At 35.7% G+C, this 18,604-nt stretch overlaps 1 protein-coding gene and 1 long non-coding RNA gene across 2 annotated transcripts in view; one reads left to right on the forward strand and one right to left on the reverse strand.

Annotated features, from left to right (window-relative positions):
• LOC117080118 overlaps window positions 1–18,604 on the forward strand; it is a 388,222-nt gene that overhangs the window by 366,915 nt on the left and 2,703 nt on the right. The window contains exon 4 of the long non-coding RNA XR_004435722.1: window positions 8,831–9,255. This is a non-coding gene — a long non-coding RNA (uncharacterized LOC117080118). The remainder of the gene's footprint in view (window positions 1–8,830; window positions 9,256–18,604) is intronic.
• The window catches only part of GRM5 (glutamate metabotropic receptor 5), a 364,513-nt gene that overhangs the window by 285,521 nt on the left and 60,388 nt on the right, over window positions 1–18,604 (reverse strand). The gene's annotated exons all lie outside the window — the stretch shown is intronic.

Here is an 18,604-nt window from a genome sequence, read left to right on the forward strand (position 1 = left end):
TGGTCTAGTCTAATTTGCTTTTAATATAAAGAAAGAACCTACGGCCTGGAGATCTTATGATCAATGCCAGTTTTCAAGTGATCTGGATATTTTTAAACAAAAATGTTTCTCTATTTAATTGGGGAGAGGAATTATTTCAAGTTATCTATCACTAAGAAAATTTTCACTTAGGCTTCATGAAGTTAAAATTTATTTTACATAACATTTCCACTGTTTTCTACTCAAGGAAGATCTTGGCCCACTGCCCTTCTGGGTTAAATAAAATGAGCTACCATTTATTGAGAGCTTATGCCATGTAGACCAGTGCTAAAATTGTATAATAAATAGCTTACATAATTTATTATTGAGTGAGCTTAATTCTCACAAAAATCTTTTAAAGATGAAGAACCTGATGTTCAGGGAGCAATTTGTTTAAGCAAGCACATTAATCAGAATGTGGTAAACACAGTATTTAAATGGGGTTCTTGATCTAAAGCTTGTGTTCTCTCTACTGTTCTCAACTGCTTCTGAACACATAAAATGTTTGTCTAAGCTGCTACAGCTGTTGATAGGAACTCTGTAAGGATTATTTAGCATTTCACAGCTGTTTGGGATTAGTAAGAAGTTGATATTCCTTCAATTCTTCATCTGGCAGAACCTAGCATGGTAATATTTTCTCTAAAGGAAATAAGCATCTATCATATTTTTTTCCTCTGGTGCCTGGAATACATCAGACTCTGCTGGGTTTAGAGGATCATACTGCAACAGAAGTTAAGGGGGAAGGAGCACCGTTGAGTCTAGATAAGTGCTTAGTTTTCCTGCTGTTTAGCAAACCCCCAATTATCTGAAAATTTCAATAACAGAATTTGGTTCTGCGCTCTTTCAGAAACAAGAGGAAATGACATCAAAGTTTTCTAATTTCAGAATTAAAGAAATTAATATACTCACACACACACCCTCATACCCACCCACGCACAGAGCTATACAGGAGATTCATCACCCTTGGAACTGCCGCTCCTCTCTCCTAAGTTCTACACTGCAGCTAAAATTTTTCCTTATTTGGATTCTTAGTCACCAAAAAGCAAGTACCACAAATCATCTGATTCAAATGATCCATTTTCACCTCGTACATCAACACTGTTGCTAAGGTCCGTGAATTCCAACTCCATGATGTTTCTTGCATCCTTTCCCCCCTGTTCTTTGTCATGGCAACTGCCCTAGTCACTGGTCCCATTCCTTTTTCCTGGATTAGTGCCCCATCTCCATCTTGTTCACTATGTTCCAGTCATTTTATTTTTCTTAAATCTCCTCAGAATTGAGAGCTATGTCGTGTGCCTGGAATGTTCTCCACATGCCCTCTTTCTCTGGCTAAGTCTGGCTGATTTTTCAGATCTTAGCTCTTCTGCAGAATCCGTTCCTGACCTGCACAGATGAGGGAGGTCTTCTTTTAATAGGCTCTCATGGTATCCTGTTTTCTTTGTGGCACTTACAATGATAACAATTAATTGTGCAATCATATCCTTAATAGCTTCTTCCCTGCTGGAATGCCCTTAAATATTATGCTGGGCTGCTTTATACAACACTGTGCTGCTTTTTTTTTGCTAATAAACAATTTCCTGTATTACTTCCATTGGGGCATCTTTGAAAATTTCTAAAATATTTATAAATGCAACAAGTGATTACTCATTTATTTCTAAATCCCATTATAGATGGTTGAGAACATGAGTTTATAGTCATGAATTAACACTCCTCTTCTTAGCCTCCCTATATGAAGCTGACAAAGCTGCCTTTAAGTTTCATGATGTTGGGAGAGTACCTTAGCTTGTGGGTGAGTCAGTCTTCTCAATTGCAAAGTGGGGATAATAATAGTACTAAACCCTCCAGAGTTTTACAGATAAAAGTAAATCAGGTAATATACAGATGAAAGTTAATTCAGGTAATATATTTGAGGGTACATACAAAATGTCCATGAAAGTTGGCAAATATTTATTTATATTTCAGGGGTATCTGTATATTTATGTATTATTTTTATTTAAAGATGTTGTAAAGATGGGAGTCTCACTATGTTGCCCAGGCTGGTCTCAAACTCTTGGCCCCCAACATCAGCTTCCCAAAGTGCTGGAATCACAGTCACGGGCCACCATGCCAGACCCTGTGTATTTTTCCTATAGAAAAAGTGTTCAACATAACTTCTCAGAATCAAATTCCCATTACCAAGGGGAACAGCTCTCAAGTGTGAGACAAATTTGCATCCTCCTTTGATCTATTCACACATTTCATTTCTGTAGTCATTAAACATGCTTTTTTTTTTCCACTAAGAAATCTTTAAACTTATTGAAAATAACCTCAGGCTGATCCTAGTCTTTCTTAGTAACTGTACATATGGCATACAGAGCTGGAAAAACACATAAATTAGACAATAGAGAAGCAACCAAGCTGTGAGATATATATATATATATATGTGTGTGTGTGTGTGTGTGTGTGTGTGTGTGTATTTGGTGTATCCTTTTGTGCAGAGGCTTATTTTGAAGAGCATGTGGGAGTGGAGGTGGTTAAAGAAAATAAGAATGAAGAGGAAGAGAAAATTCAACATCTGTAAGAGGCATGTATGTGATTATCATAACTGGGCATGTCTGACTCTAAAGAGCATTAAAATATGCTCTGAGAGTCAGCAGCAAAGAACTGGAAACACTACATAAATTGAGATGGGCCTCACAAGATACATTCAAGCATCCTTATTATACAGGTACGCATCTTTCATTTGTTCACAGATATATTCAGAACCCAAACTACTGTATTCAGACCTCTATCCTCATATTTATGTCTGGATGTACAGTTAAAGGAGGCAAAGGGATGGTGCAGTCCTTTGCTCAGAATTTCCTGGCAGGCTGATTTTCCTGACTATGATTCCAGTCATCATACATTTGATTCTCACAAATGGTTCCCTGGTTGCATCCAACAAGGTCCATTTGTAAGGCAAGTAGTTAGCTTGTTCTGCTGCTCTGTGACTTTTTGAAGAGTTTCTGGATTCCTGCTAAGCATGAACAAAGCAGGAAGACATTAAGGTGCTGACCACAAACTTCTCTGGCCCCCACAGGGAAACTACCATCATGGATTAAATCACCTCTTTGCTAAATGACACCTGTTGAAACTGACAAGCCAACAAAGCTGAGATCCCATGCTGAGCAGAATTACAAGCAATGGGGCTGCCCACAGCATTGCTGCATGACAGCAGGTGACTGAGAATCACATTAACACAGTATTGAATTCACAGACTTGATTTCCAAGCATCCCTCACATGCTACCCTTCTTGGGTATAAATTTTGCATTTATTAATTGAAAAGTATTGTGATTCATAAAATTATGATTTTTATTATCATAATTTGGATTCTCTACAGATTTTGTTACTGTATTGCATGGTGTTTATTAATATACATATTATTAAATCTATTTTTTTACAATAGCTTTTAAAGGAAACATTAATTTCTAATAAGAAAATTAAAATTTTTCTAGAAGTATCAGTGATAATAATAACAATAATAATTGCTGTATTTACTGTATTAGTCTGTTTTCACACTGCTGAAAAAGATGTACTTGAGACTGGGCAATGTACAAAAGAAAGAGGTTTAATGGACTTACAGTTCCGTGTGGCTAGGGAAGCCTCACAATAATGGTGGAAGGCAAGGAGGAGCAAGTCACATCTTACATGGGTGACAGCAGGCAGAGAGAGCTTGTGCAGGGAAACTCCCATTTTTAAAACCATCAGATCCCATGAGGCTTATTCACTGTCACAAGGAAAGCACAGCAAAGACCTGACCCTGTGATTCAATCACCTCCCACAGGGTCCCTCCCACAACACACGGGAATTCATGACGAGATTTGGGTGGGGACATAGTTAAACCATATCAATGGCTACCTTTTACTAATTGCATATTTTCTTTTGCCATGCACTTCCGTATCACATTATATGTATTGCCTTATTTAAGATTGTCCCTGTTATAAATGAAGCTTTAAGTCTCTGTTCTCTGAATTTTGGAAAGCTTTAGGTTTCACCATGTTATGGAAGAAAAATGGACTTTGTGAATATAATGCCCAAATAATTAAAATGTCAATTCACATGGTCCAGAGCTGACTGGCAGTTGTTCTGGCAGGTTTCAGAGGAAACATCAATAGTGATAATGGCTGAACTAATTCATGGACCACTCACTATATATACCAAGCAGAGTGCTAAGCTCTTTATAGATATTATTTATTTTTATCCTGGCAACAAATATATTAAAATTAATATTGTTTCCTTCTGACAGATGACAATAGAAGCTTGGAGATTAAGCTATTTGCCAAGGATCACCATGCTAGATTGTGGCAAAACTAGATCCAGAACTAAAGTCCACCCAACTTAAAGGCTGGGCTCTACATTACTATGCTAACTAGTGGTATTTAAATCAATTATTTCCTAAACATTTTGTTTGTGTCTACACTTTTAAGAGGGAGAGAAAACATTTTTCTATAATGTTATAAGTTTAACTATCCCCTCTTACAGTAATTTTGGGACATCTTCAAATCAAACTCAACATAAAGGACCTGTGTTCACATGATGTATTAATTACAGTCAGACCTGAATCTTTAGAATCCTATAAACAATCGAGCATTAAATTTTGGGTATCTTCTTCATTGTCCATATAGATTATGACTGAACTGCTGTGAAATGTTTTATCACTCTAAATGTTGTCTATTTATCTCATACAAAGTAGCTATTTAAAAATTTACAGGCACTAGCACACTAATAAGAAAATAATAATGAAGGTAGATAGGTGTGTCAGAGCTATAATTGGAATAAATGCAAAGACAAGGGAAACAATAGAAGCAACTGTCATGGTTTGAGCAGCAAACATATTGTATAGTTAGGTCTGTTAAACAATAACCATGACTTTCCAAGAGTTTGACTTTTAATTCAAATGTTTTGTTTTCTCCCTCTATCACTCTGGAAAATGAAGCGACTCTACCCATACTCTTCTTGGATGCTAGAACATTCATGTGACTGAGGCAGCAGATGATATATTAACGACTCAAAAGGGCACTTCTGTGTCTTACTTTTTTGTATGCACTTAGAAGACATCTTAGCATTGGTTCTCTTATCAAACTGAATGGAAATACCTACTTTTCAGGGTTTTAGGAGGATTATATAGGTTAGTACTTGCAAAGCATCTTACACACCGGCACATAGGAAACACATTCCATCTTTTGATCCCATAAATCTGCTAGCAGTAAGTCCTTCTATACACAGAAGAAAAAATAATTCCCCCTTATCGGTGGAGCACCGATGACAGCCTCATACCAGCTTACAGGAACCGGTTACATTAATTTCTTCCCAGTTTCTCATATGCTAGAAATCAATCTCAATTTTTATACATTTACCACTATACCACTGTGACCATAATTTATCTTCCATATTCTTTCCTCTAGGAAATCTTTTAGTAGCAGGTAGTTGAGAAAATAACCACTGGAAATAAAACAAGCATATATCTTGTTTGTGTTAAGCAGCAGCCTCATATTCTGCTGAGATGTCAAAGACAATGCAATGTGACCTAATTATATACTGATCCATTAGATGAGATTTCCAATGTCTTAGAGTGAAAATCTGCTAGTTTAGAAATACCAGTAGGAAGCACACTTTTCCTATTCTCCACTGACGTGTCCACTGTGGGACTAACTGATCAATACACTCTTCTCACTGAGTTTACACATATTTGTGTGCCACATATTACACTAAGTGCTTTGAATACAAATCACATTTAATCATGGAAGTAATTGTCTGTGATATGTATCGCCCACCACTTAATATAAAGGAATAAAATAAGGCTCGCAAGGCTAAGTAAAGGACCTAATGTTGAAGAGTTGTGTTAGATTTTGACTGGCTAGAACACAGACTGCAAAGCCTGTGTTCTTCATCAGGGTATTCTATCCCTTCCCATTCTATTGAATAAACACTGTGTTGTAATGGGTAGAAATTATCCATTTTATAAATGACGGTAACTGAGGGATTAGGAAATGAAGGCTTTTAAAACATGATTCCATAAATGCAGGATTTCATCTCTCCCTATAGAATTACAAAATACAAGGCAAGTCCATAAACCCGATTAGCAGATACAGGGCTGCCCGTCTTTGGGAATGTTAATCTCTGGTCACAGTTTGCAAATGTTTAACTGTTGTATCCATCACATAATTTCTTCCTGTAAATTTATCATGAGATATATATTTACAGCTCTCTATATGACATATAAATCATGGACAAAGACCTGAATTTAGCCAACATTTTGAAACCATTCTCAAGAGATGTTATGGTATAAAATTTTACATTCAGTTTAGCACACTATGTTAGCTAACACACTAAAACCTCAGGACATTTCAATTACCAGAATTAAACAGACATCTTAAAATATTCCAGGTGTATGCTGCAGAGGACTGTCAGTGGAGGTGAAGTGTAGGGGATTATCTTTCTATCTCAACTGAAATGATCCCACAGTAAGCATTTGATTACTTAGTAACATTAAAATTGCAATTAAGTTCCCTTACAATTAACGGCCTTCAAATAAATAGTTTTGAGAACAAATTACATACTTTGGCAGAATTTCATTCTTTCTGTTTTGGTAGTTATTCTGGTAAATTTCTAAATATAGTAGGCATGATCTTCTTCTCCAAATGCTTTTTTTACGTTTTAAAGAAGAAAGGTTAGTTTGTACCGAAACTTGATTTGGAGATGAATAAAGCAAGAAGAAATGGACTTAAGTTGTTCAAAAAATAAATTGAAAAAGATGAAATAAAGATTTTTGTCCTATTACTTATAACCTCAAAACATCTATAGTTAAAATAATTAGGCAGATGAACAATCATATCTAAGAATATTTGTGTACTTATGATGTTAAAAACATCATGGAAAATGATGTATTATCCTCAGAGACACATTATGCAGTCAAAGCATTCAGTTCTTTGACCCAATTAGCCATTTCTACTATGGTATTTGCAAATAACAAGTGTTTAGGAAAAGTTTGTCGTGACTGATGAAGTGAAGCCTCAAATTTTTATTGAACATTCTATAATAAAAGAAATTAAGAGGCCGGGCGCGGTGGCTCAAGCCTGTAATCCCAGCACTTTGGGAGGCCGAGACGGGCGGATCACGAGGTCAGGAGATCGAGACCATCCTGGCTAACATGGTGAAACCCCGTCTCTACTAAAAAATACAAAAAACTAGCCGGGCGACATGGCGGGCGCCTGTAGTCCCAGCTGCTTGGGAGGCTGAGGCAGGAGAATGGCGTAAACCCAGGAGGCGGAGCTTGCAGTGAGCTGAGACCCGGCCACTGCACTCCAGCCTGGGTGGCAGAGCGAGACTCCGTCTCAAAAAAAAAAAAAAAAAAAAAAAAGAAATTAAGAAAGAGTATCCATATGTTGCCATTTTTGACATGGTTAGAAACAATAGTAATGACTGTGCACCATTTATCTTCAGGCAGGGTGGAAAGTTAACTACTGGAAAGAAAACAAGCTGATATTTTGATGTGCAAGAGCACTTTCCTGCTTTGCTCACCCTCCAAAGACAATAAATGTTACTTATTCATATACTGACACATTAGATAGTATCCCCATTCACTTAGTGTAAAAATCTGCTAGTTCAGAACTACCAAGGGGAAGCATGTATTTTCTGTTCTCTGCTTTTATACTCATATGTCCAAGAGACATCAAATATTTGCCATACACTGTGCCAGGTACATGAATATGATATGGTCCCTAGTACAAAGAGAGTTGTAGTCTGAGAAATAGATGATAAACATACAGCATAATGAAATGAAACCATTCATAAGATGTAGCAGCAGGTAATGGAGGTAACACTGGACATGTGTTCTGAATGTGAATAGGAATTTGACAGGTAAGAGTCATTTCCAAGACTCTATAATTTTTTCCAAGAAGTCATTGTTGATATTACTCCCTTGCACCACTCAGAATGAATTTGAGGTGGTACCTTTGGGCTCACAGAATCCTTAATGCATTGCTTTGCCATGTCTTGCTATAATTAGCTAATATCGCAAATCCTCTAAAAACTTCCCAAAGTCAAAGTGCTTATAGTTCTTACATTAACCAATCTACTCTCTTTAGCTTTTTGAACTCATTTCCTTCAACTCATCTCAGGCAACTAGACTCTTTGCTACTTCTGTAAAGTGTGGAACATGTTCTACTTCTGAGCTTTTGTTCTTGCTGTGCCCTCAGCCTAGAGAGCTCTTTCCATAGGTACCAGCATGGCTTCCTCTGTCCCATCTTTAAGTCTTCTCAGATATCATCTTCTTAGTATGGATATTCCTGACTACCTTATTTTAAAACATCATTCCCACAGACAGTATTTTAATGCCCCTTTCCTGCTTTATTTATTTGTTTTACATTACATAACTTTCTGTGTCTATTATCTATCCCCTTTTGTCTCTCCACTTAAATATGAGCTTCATGAAGGCAGGAGCTTCTGTTTGTTTTGCTCATTGCTGGACTCTGGGACAAGAAGAGCTTCTGGCACATAAAAAGCAATCTACAAATGTTTGTAGAATGATTTAAAACTGAAATAATATATGTATTATTCAAAATACACAGTAAGTTTTTATAATGTTTCAGATGCCCTTTGAAGATGGCTGTTAGGTGGAAAAGACTGATAATATACAAGTAAATAAGTAAATAAAAAGTACTAATTACAGGTTGTAGTTAATAGAATGAATGAAACAAGCAGACATCTTTAAAAATATGATATGATATGATATATGATATGATATGATATGATATGTTATATGATATGATGTGTGTGTATCTTTTAAACCAGGACAATCAGAAAATGCCTCTCTGAAGAGGTGAGCTGAGATCTGATATCCAAGAAGCACTCATTTATAGAGTTGGTGAGCAGAGGTCAGTACTATTCAAAGCAGAGAATGGGGTAAGTATTAAAAAATATCCAGGGCAGGAAAGAAATGAAGTTCATTTATATCACAAAAATTAAAAAGGGGATGATGTGGAAGACAGTGGAATGGGCAGGGTTATTGGTGGAGGCCATACTATACAAGGTTGTAGAAGACATGATAAGGCATTTGGATTTATTTGAAGAGTTTTTGGAAAGTATCAAATGATTTTAATTAGGGAAATGGCATGATTTCCTATAGATTTTAAAGAGTCTTCTCTTTAAAGATCCCATGTAGTGCGTGAATAGGACTGTGACAAGAATGGAACTGGAAGGCTCTTCTAGCCACCCAGGTGAGATGCCATGATTTGAGTTAAGAATATAAATGATGGTGATATGTGGATATGTTTAAGATTGACTTTAAGGATAGATCATTAGGTGTTGGATTACATTTAGGAGGTAAAGAAAAGAGACAGAGAGGAAAAACAACTCTTCATTTTCTGGCTTTGGTAATAAAATAATATCATTTATTGAGATAGAGAATGTAGGGAAATGAATGGAAGAAAAGGGATAGAAATTTAGTTTCTTTCTGGATGTATTAAGTTTGAAAGGCCTATGTGATATTCAAGCGGAGATGTCATGTAGGCAGGTCAATTCATAGGCTGGATCTATGCCTGTCTTCATCATTATACAATGAATTTCCCAAGGGAAGATATTTTACTGTATTCATCCCTAGGTCAGCAGTTGGCAAAATGGTACTTTTATAAATGTTGCCCTAAAAGACAACTCTCTTTATATCCTTCTGGGCTTACCAGCTAGACACGTTGGGCACTCTGGCTTTGGAAGGAACATCTCCTTATTCTTCTTTGCTCCTTAGATCAGAACAGGCCATCACATATAAATGGTTAATTCCAGAATAACTTTTCAAAACTCTTTTACTTCATTTTGAAAACAGACCTGATGAACACCTTGGATATAACACAATAAGCTAGGTGGTGTATTTTTAGAAGAAACAAAGAAGATCAATCATAATAGTAATATTGTAAGAGGAAATATGAAGAATTTTAGACTCAGTGATCCCGAGAGGGATTGGAAGACAGTGGGAATAGAGTCAGAGGAAGCCAGGGGCCATGTGAGGTGTTAAAGCACGTGGAAAAAAAAAATGGGATGGTGGGAAGAATTTTTATGAACAGGCAAATCATATTGTTATCCAATAATTCCATTTACCAAAAGTATTAAAATTATCTTTTCATATTTTATTCTACAGGGTATATATTTCACATGACATCTCTTCTAATTGAGAACAGAAACATAGTCCAACTTGGCTCTAAAAGTAGTAAGGATAAATTACTAAATATATGTTAAAATATTTGAGATATTTAGAAATGTGACTATCTGATGGAATTAGTTTAAAACATAAATGCTTCTTAATTTCCAATTCTGTTTAAATCAACTATGCTGTTTTCAAAATTCTGTCAGTTGCTAGGGAAATTAGAAAGGGGGCTATTAAATTGTATATGGAAATCTATTTTCCAAAATACATTAAGTGGAAGACGTGAGTAGTTAGATAAAACTTTTCATACGCAAGAAAACGTGTGAAATCCTAAGTGAAGGATGAAAGCCTCCTCAATTGATATTTTGATAGAGATTCTGTGCCTCCTTTATGATGAACCATTGTTATTTTGGAGGGCAGCAATGTTCTCATTGTCCTCTTGGGGAATGTATACTTAAGGAAGGTGAGTAATCCTGGAAGAAATGCTAAGATCTTTTTGGACCAATAAAGTTAATACAGTTACAGGACAGTTAACTAGGTTAAAATTAGGAGAATCATATTCTAAACCAGACCCAGATATTAACTTAAGAAAGTTAGTTCTCCAGAGGGAGAATCCAGGAGTTGGTTTTTTGAAAAGATCAACAAAATTGACAGACCGCTAGCAAGACTAATAAAGAAGAAAAGAGAGAGAAATCAAATAGATGCAATAAAAAAATGATAAAGGGGATATCACCACCGACCCCACAGAAATATAAACTACCATCAGAGAATACTATAAACACCTCTACACAAATCAACTAGAAAATCTAGAAGAAATGGATAATTTCCTGGACACTTACACTCTCCCAAGACTAAACCAGGAAGAAGTTGAATACCTAAATAGACCAATAGCAGGCTCTGAAATTGAGGCAATAATTCATAGCCTACCCACCAAAAAAAGTCCAGGACCAGATGGATTCACAGCTGAATTCTACCAGAGGTACAAGGAGGAGTTGGTACCATTCCTTCTGAAACTATTCCAATCAATAGAAAAAGAAGGAATCCTCCCTAACTCATTTTATCAGGCCAACATCATCCTGATACCAAAGCCTGGCAGAGACACAACAAAAAAAGAGAATTTTAGACCAATATCTCTGATGAACATTGATGCAAAAATCCTCAATAAAATACTGGCAAACCAGATCCAGCAGCACATCAAAAAGCTTATCCACCGTGATCAAGTGGGCTTCCTCCCTGGGATGCAAGGCTGGTTCAACATTCGCAAATCAATAAATGTAATCCAGCATATAAACAGAACCAAAGACAAGAACCACATGATTATCTCAATAGATGCAGAAAAGGCTTTTGACAAAATTCAACAGCCCTTCATGCTAAAAACGCTCAATAAATTCGGTATTGATGGAACGTACCTCAAAATAATAAGAGCTATTTATGACAAACCCACAGCTAATATCATACTGAATGGGCAAAAACTGGAAAAATTCCCTTTGAAAACTGGCACAAGACAGGGATGCCCTCTCTCACCACTCCTATTCAACATAGTGTTGGAAGTTCTGGCTAGGGCAATCAGGCAAGAGAAAGAAATCAAGGGTATTCAATTAGGAAAAGAAGAAGTCAAATTGTCCCTGTTTGCAGATGACATGATTGTATATTGAGAAAACCCCATTGTCTTAGCCCAAAATCTCCTTAAGCTGATAAGTAACTTCAGCAAAGTCTCAGGATACAAAATTAATGTGCAAAAATCACAAGCATTCTTATACACCAGTAACAGACAAACAGAGAGCCAAATCATGAATGAACTTCCATTCACAATTGCTTCAAAGAGAATAAAATACCTAGGAATCCAACTTACAAGGGATGTAAAGGACCTCTTCAAGGAGAACTACAAACCACTGCTCAGTGAAATACAAGAGGACACAAACAAATGGGAGAACATACCATGCTCATGGATACGAAGAATCAATATCGTGAAAATGGCCATACTGCCCAAGGTTATTTATAGATTCAATGCCATCCCCATCAAGCTACCAATGAGTTTCTTCACAGAATTGGAAAAAACTGCTTTAAAGTTCATATGGAACCAAAAAAGAGCCCACATTGCCAAGACAATCCTAAGTCAAAAGGACAAAGCTGGAGGCGTCACGCTACCTGACTTCAAACTATACTACAAGGCTACAGTAACCAAAACATCATGGTACTGGTACCAAAACAGAGATATAGACCAATGGAACAGAACAGAGTCCTCAGAAATAATACCACACATCTACAGCCATCTGATCTTTGACAAACCTGAGAGAAACAAGAAATGGGGAAAGGATTCCCTATTTAATAAATGGTGCTGGGAAAATTGGCTGGCCATAAGTAGAAAGCTGAAACTGGATCCGAAAGCTGAAACTGGATCCGTTCCTTACTCCTTATACGAAGATTAATTCAAGATGGATTAGAGACTTAAATGTTAGACCTAATACCATAAAAACCCTAGAAGAAAACCTAGGTAGTACCATTCAGGACATAGGCATGGGCAAGGACTTCATGTCTAAAACACCAAAAGCAATGGCAGCAAAAGCCAAAATTGACAAATGGGATCTAATTAAACTAAAGAGCTTCTGCACAGCAAAAGAAACTACCATCAGAGTGAACAGGCACAACCTACAGAATGTGAGAAAATGTTTGCAATCTACTCATCTGACAAAGGGCTAATATCCAGAATCTACAAAGAACTCAAACAAATTTACAAGAAAAAAACAACCCCATGAAAAAGTGGGCAAAGGATATGAACAGACATTTCTCAAAAGAAGACATTCATACAGCCAACAGACGCATGAAAAAATGCTCATCATCACTCGCCATCAGAGAAATGCAAATCAAAACTACAATGAGATACCATCTCACATCAGTTAGAATGGCAATCATTAAAAAGTCAGGAAACAACAGGTGTTGGAGAGGATGTGGAGAAATAGGAACACTTTTACACTGTTGATGGGATTGTAAACTAGTTCAACCATTATGGAAAACGGTATGGCAATTCCTCAAGGATCTAGAACTAGATGTACCCTATGACCCAGCCATCCCACTACTGGGTATATACCCAAAGGATTATAAATCATGCTGCTATAAAAAGACATGCACACGTATGTTTATTGCGGCACTATTCACAATAGCAAAGACTTGGAATCAACCCAAATGTCCATCTGTGACAGACTGGATTAAGAAAATGTGGCACATATACACCATGGAATACTATGCAGCCATAAAAAAGGATGAGTTTGTGTCCTTTGTAGGGACATGGATGCAGCTGGAAACCATCATTCTTAGCAAACTATCACAAGAAGAGAAAACCAAACACCGCATGTTCTCACTCATAGGTGGGAACTGAACAATGAGATCACTTGGACTCTGGAAGGGGAACATCACACACTGGGGCCTATCACAGGGATGGGGGAGGGGGGAGGGATTGCATTAGGAGTTATACATGATATAAATCATGAATTGATGGGTGCTGACGAGTTGATGGGTGCAGCACATCAACATGGTATACATATGTAACACAAGTATACATATGTAACAAACCTGCACGTTGCACATGTACCCTAGAACTTAAAGTATAATAAAAAATAAAAGAAATTAAAAAAAAAAAAGCAATATACAATTGACTCTTGAACAATGTGAGGGTTAGAGGGACCAACCCTCATGCAGGTGAAAATGTACATAAAAATTTGTCTTCTCCAAAACTTAACTACTAATAGCCTGTGTTTGTGTCCATAAATTTTGATAAATTTTAACTTTGTATAATAGACTTGTGTATATCTTATAGTAGTAAATGATGGACTAGTATTTCCATATGTTTTATGTATTTATGACACATCTAACTTTATAAAAAGTTATTCAATATATCTAGGGTATATAAAAAAAAAAAAAAAAAAAAAAAAAAAAAAAAGAAAGTTAGTTCTTCCCTGGTCTCCAGTGCCAGCATCTGGATATGAGTGAAATAATTGTTAGAGTTCCTTTTACCTATAATGTTTTAATCTATGAGTGACAGGTGAATGGCAATCCACAAAGTAGATGATAATATCTTTAACAGGAAGGAAATTGTGGGTGATGGGATTAATTTTCAAGGTCTGGAGGCCAAGCTCAATTTAAATAACATAAAAGCAAAAAAAAAAAAAAAAAAAAGAAAAGAAAACTTTAAGTGGAAATTTAAGAATGAATTATTTCAGTAAGGTTTATCTATAAGTTAATGTACCTTCCAATGTATAATGATTTTCATTTTTGTCATAAATTGAACATTTTTGTTCAAGTACACTATATTTAGCCATTTTTGATGTTTTTAATACTCAGAGAATGTATAAACATTTCTAAAATCTTTTTATGAAACTTATCTTTTAGAATGGTAGAAGTCTCTTGATTATTCCCTTGTGGTACCATATTAAAAATGCAAGGGAAATTTTCTAACTCCTCAAAGCACACACCAGTGGCATTCCAAAGCCTACACAATAGCTAGTGAATATGAAGCTAACCAGTCCAAATGACCTTTCCTTCCACTTACCAATATTAATGTACTTGCAACTTCCCAAAATTCAACAAATATTTATTGACCATCTAAAATGTACAAAGTAACTTCTTTTTTTTTTTTGATATGGAGTCTCACTCTGTCACCCAGGCTGGAGGGCAGTGGCACAATCTCTGCTTACTGCAAACTTCACCTCCCGGGCTCAAACAGTTCTCCTGCCTCAGTCTCCAGCTGGGAGCTAGGAGATTACAGGGATGCAACACCACTCCTGGTGAATTTTTGTATTTTTAATAGAGACGGGATTTACCATGTTGGCCAGGCTCACCTTCAATTCCTGACATCAGGTGATCCACCTGCCTCAGCCTCCCAAAGTGCTGGGATTACAGGCATGAACCACCGCACCTGGCCCATACAAGCAACTTCTAAGTATTCTCCCATATCGTCTATGCTATTTTTACTCTAAATCATATTTTCTCTATCTACCCATTAATTCATTCATAATGTATGAGTCATATTATTTACAAACACAGAACATCACACTGCACTGTGTTTATCAATCTTTGTGTTTGTTTTCCCCATCAAACTTTGAACTATTTGAGTAACATAATTGTGTCTTACTTATATTTGCTGAATAAGCAAATTAATTTTTTTAAACTATGCATGAATTAACTTTGAAGATACTCTGTAACAGCAACCTTGGCTGGAAATATTTGTTCTATGAAAAATTTTACCATATGAGATTTACAACTTCAGATGATGCATGAAACTCTTCTTTTTTAATATATAGAATAGTACTAGGAGAGAAGATATAATAACTAATTTAAAAGTAAATATATGAGGTTTGGTGCATGTGACATATAGATCAACTCTCAGGATAGTAGGAGAGGACAGGCTGCCTAGAATGGAAGAGAGAGAGAAAGCATGAAGTACAAATGAGGAAAAAAGACAAGAGGTAGAGTATCTTAGGCAACAGAGGTAATGGTTTGAAAGTAGGAAATATCACGATATACTGTATTTTGGAAAGGAAATCTGGAGCACTTAGGAGTAAAAATGAACACAGCAGAAGATAAATTTAGAGAAGAAGGCAACAGCTAGCGTATAATGGGCTTTAAATGCAATGACAAATAATGTGAACTTTATTGTGCAGGTAATGGGGAGCCTCTGGAAATTTATAACAGTTAGAATTAAACTTTAGAAAGATCACTGGTAGCAATGTGGCAGATGATTTGCAAGCACAGGAGAGGAAATGGAAGCAGAAAATACTAAACAGTTGGAATGATAAGAGATTATAAAAGTCTGCAAACAGTGGCAGTGTGAACGCAGAGGAATGAACACATAGGAAATACGTTAAACCAGTAGAATAAATGGGATTTATTCCTTAATTAAAATTTAGGCATAAAGTTGTAAGAGAAGATTGTATCTACTCTCATTTTTTTTAAAGACTTAAGCCAAGAGGAGGACAGGAGGAAGTGTCAATGGTAAGATAATGCAATGGCTGAGTTTGAGATGCCTATGAAAAATGCACTGGAAATGTTATATAAGCAGCTGAATATGCAGGTGAATACATTAGGAGAGAATTGTGAGTTGAAAACATATGTTTAGGAAAACATAATAAGATGCTTGAGAAGAGCAACTTTGTCTCGTTTAGTCTCTATTCTCAACTCCACACACAAAGACTGGAACTCTCAGCAAATGCTAAGCTGCTACTGCTAATGTTGAACTAATGCTATCACCCACTTCCAAGTTCCCTTGTTAGAAAACTAATAGATGCAAGTTTCCTGGCACATAATAAGGACTCAATAAATGGAAATTTCATTGATAACTTGGACAAGGACAGCCCTTTTTATTTCTATTATATGTTCTAGAATATAAAATATGAATACATAGCAAATGACGAACATTATGATATATACTGAAGTATATGGGGAAAGTACTATTAAATAAAGGACATTTAAATGATTTTAAGACACTATATCAATATTTTAAAAGCATACAAGTTTGTGACATAATCAGGATTGAAATGAAATCAATTCTAATTCATGTTTGACTTCTAGTTAGAGGTTTATATTCTTTCATTTAATCAGTGTTTACCTTGTACTCTGTAAATACATTTGGTTTTCTCTGGGCTTTTATGTCACTAATTTCTTATTCAATAATTTGTAATATCTTATTTTAGCTTAGCTGAAAAAAGAGTAAAATGGATTTTATGGCATTGATCAGTGTACTACCTAGGTCAATGTAAAAAGCTAGGTAGTAGAACATGTTTGGAGACCAAAGAAAGTTAGGAGAGCATGTTAGATAGAATATGGAATCCCAGGAATAAGACTCACTCTTTGGGTTGTTTCATCTCAGCACCCAATTTTATTACCAACAACCTAGTTTTTTAAAAAAATTATTGTAGTGGCATTAGAAAGTTGGGCCTTACACTAAAATTAATAGCCCTGTTTTCTTAGTGAGGGCCTGAAAATATCTCATAGATATTGTTGCTCTAGAAAGAGTCCATTTCATGCATAGATGAGTCTGCATGTATGAATCTTACCTGGGCAATATCAGTCATGAGGAACTTAAGACATTTGTTCTATTGTTCTAATTTGGGCTATTTATAGGTCAGAATTAGCATCTTTGGTGCTCAATCTCTAAATAGAAAAAAAAAATGCTAAACATGTGTGGTAATGTGGTGACCGAGAAAACTTTCTATAAGTTGCCATTAACATACTGTGTTCAAAAAGCAAAACAATGTTTTTGACAGGACTCCTATTATTTCTGGTATCAAAGAAATGACAGTAACATTACAACTAGGGGATATTTCTAGAGATTGGTTTGATAAAGCTGCAACTTACTTCTCCATTGTAAAAAAGTTATCTTAAAGATGGGAATTTTTCTATAAACTCAATATATTGTGTGTCCCACCCAACATACTGTGGTATTTGGGAAGGGGTATGAAAAGTATAAGACATGGTTCTGATGGTGAAATACTGCTATTTAAATTATCTTTTCTTAAACCAATTATTTGTGTTTTTTAATGAAATCATACCATAACCATTTATGTTTACATAGACTTAGAATATCTGCATGTATGTTTGAAAAATATTTAAAAATAACAAAGTGTTAATCATGTAAGATGGGCCTTGTAATATGCATCGTCATGATCTATTTCTGACGCTATTTAGAGTATAGCACCAGCCTTATGTTTATGTTCACCATTCATTCTCACAGTTACAGATTATACCTTTCTGTTCAGACTCTTATCTCCAAATTGATGATACATATTACAGAGCAGTTGACACCTAACTGAATAACTCATATCAATCCTAACTGAAAGCACAACAGCACTTAAATATATAATCTAGCCCAAACTTAAACCTAACATAGGGATTTCTATAGGAACAAGAAAGCATATATATGAACTATATTTTTTTATTGTCCCAATTATTTTTAACCTGTGGTGTAAGCAATGGGCTTTCCAGATTTACATATATGTTAAAATTTGACATATAATTGGAGAGAATTCATGGATTTTATAGTGAACATCTAAGGACTGCTAGGTATTTCTGGACTTCAGGGTAAAAAACATGGGAATAACTCATTGATGGTAGAACTGTAGAACTGTAGTGTCAATCTGGTATTTAAAGTACAGTATATTTTTGCATATTCTGAGGAAGGCTCTTCTTTTTATAAGACACAGAAATAGAAATAATAGTATTGGGAAGAATTTTAATTATATCTAAGAATAACATTCCTAATGTGGATATAAAAATTAAGATGTGTTTCTGGGATTCTCAGTAAAGCCTATGTTTTATGATGTAATCATTACATAATTTTTCAGAACTATAATAGTTTCAGAACAAACCTACTGGGAGGGCCAATATTGGAGTCAGGAAGCACTCAAGAAGTTAAGTAAGAAAGGAGGATCTGAAAG

The sequence above is a fragment of the Trachypithecus francoisi genome, unplaced genomic scaffold, assembly GCF_009764315.1.
Source record: "Trachypithecus francoisi isolate TF-2019V2 unplaced genomic scaffold, Tfra_2.0 Lachesis_group8, whole genome shotgun sequence".
Lineage (NCBI taxonomy): Eukaryota > Metazoa > Chordata > Mammalia > Primates > Cercopithecidae > Trachypithecus > Trachypithecus francoisi.